This window comes from Aplysia californica, unplaced genomic scaffold (genome assembly GCF_000002075.1).
Source record: "Aplysia californica isolate F4 #8 unplaced genomic scaffold, AplCal3.0 scaffold00501, whole genome shotgun sequence".
Classification (NCBI taxonomy): Eukaryota; Metazoa; Mollusca; class Gastropoda; order Aplysiida; family Aplysiidae; genus Aplysia; species Aplysia californica.
Genome location: NW_004797771.1, coordinates 345,937 through 348,153, shown reverse-complemented (window position 1 = coordinate 348,153; position 2,217 = coordinate 345,937).

Genomic DNA, 2,217 nt, shown 5'->3' with positions numbered 1-2,217 from the left:
TTTTGTTGTTGTTGTTGTTGTTGTTGTTATCCTTTTTAAAAATTGTTTTGTTGATAGATGATTGGTTTGGTTGTTTTCTGGCTTTTTTTTAGGGGGGCTCTGTACTTACAGCAAATATGACATTTTCTGTCTAGTTTTTTTCTGAAGTACCGAAGACCAGAAATATGTTTTAAAAAGCCCTTCAGGATGATGTTTTTGAGTTTATTAGTGAGTTGATTTTGTTTAAACAAAAAAAGAACTAGCCCCAAAATATCAGTATAGTTCATCTGCTATATTTTCTTACCGAAAAACTCAGGGTTTGTCTGTACGTCGTGTTAAAAAAGTAGAAAGATAAAAAAGTTGAAATCACAGTTGAAAGCCATGAAGGCTGCCCGAGACTCACGCAGAAGTTGTGCACGTGTTTGTACCTCTCGTGGGTTTGAAGTTGAGGAAAGACGGCCAGAGTGAAGCCCATTGCTGCCCTGATTGTCGCCGTAGACACGAGAATAGAGTAGAGAAGAAACACTGCCTTCACCAGCTGAATCTCTTTCACGTTTAGATTGGACGTGGTTGGGTTTGGTTTCGGTTTCTCGGAAGTTTGAGAATAGTCGTCGGCAAAAATTGTCGTAGTCGTAGTCGATTTCGTAGTCGTAGTCTTATTCGTAGTCGTAGCCCGGGAGCGGAACTCAGAGGCTGACCTCAACTTGACCGACAAGACAACCAGACACAGGACGCAGATGGCCAGGCATCAGTAAGGTACGGCTGTTCTGTTGACGATGTTATGAAACGTGAGCGACTCGAAGTTGGAGGATTTTGTCAGCGCGAGAGATAAAGACGTGGTGTTTTCTGGGAGTACTTTGTGGCGCCAGACCGGAGTCTTGGCGAATATTTGCGGCCCGTGAGACAGCAGGGCGAAGACGTAGATGGAGATGACGACCACGCGCGCTTGTGTCAGGGTGAAGACACCTGTCCCCGTCCTTTTATACAAGGAACATTCTGAAATTAGGCAAACTGAGCCCAAAAAAGTGAAATTATGCGATTTTGTTAATTTTAACAAAGAATGATAAAGGAAAATAATCAGAGATTATGCAGAAAATGATCAAATTTTGCTAAATTATGCGGGGTGCATAAAACCATGGGGACAGAGAGGCGCTGAAACTTGAACGCTAGAGCGACACAGAGACATCTAGCGAGAGATATGTACGTGGTGAGCAGCGTGGATGCGAGGTACAACGTGGAAACATAAGCAGCAATGACGTGTACAGTTTGGGGGTGGGTGACCCACGCACTGGCGGCACCCGACCTGACCAGAAGATCTGCAACTGGAAGGTAAAAGGCCTAAAGCAGAAAGACAAAGTCGGCGACGAATAAACCGAGAAGAGACACATAATAAACGGGGTCTTTCCCACCTATTTTTAGAAAGACAACAATATTGATGACGTTAGACACAAGCCCAAACAGACTGAAGGGGAAAAAAGGCGAATAAAATTACTGCTTCGGTGACGTTGTGTGTGTGTCTGCCTTCATCAGGTCGACGGTTCTATCTGCCTTCATCAGGTCGACTGTTTTATCTACCTTCATCAGGTCGACTGTTCTATCTTTGTTCATCAGGTCAACTGTTCTATCTTTGTTCATCAGGTCGACTGTTCTATCTTTGTTCATCAGGTCGACGGTTCTATCTTTGTTCATCAGGTCGACTGTTCTGTCTTTGTTCATCAGGTCGACGGTTTTATCTGCCTTCATCAGGTCGACGGTTCTATCTTTGTTCACCAGGTCGACGGTTCTATCTTTGTTCATCAGGTCGACTGTTCTGTCTTTGTTCATCAGGTCGACGGTTCTATCTTTGTTCATCAGGTCGACGGTTCTATCTGCCTTCATCAGATCGACGGTTCTATCTTTGTTCATCAGGTCGACTGTTCTATCTTTGTTCATCAGGTCGACGGTTCTATCTGCCTCCATCAGGTCGACTGTTCCGACAGTCGTGTTGACAAACATCCTGGCCAGCTGCCCCATAGAGGCCTCACCACCGCTGTTCTAGAATGTCCAGGATTTGTAAAGTGGCAGAAACGTGACGTGCTGAGCATGACCTCTACTTAGAGAGTCAATTTATTTTCAAATTCTCAGTTGTTTTCTTCTCAGTGTTTAAATGTTTGAGTAGCCCGTTAATCGCAATTTTTTTGAAACGTTTAACAAATAATCGTTTTCCTTTCTTTTGGCTGAACGACTCATTTCTACAGA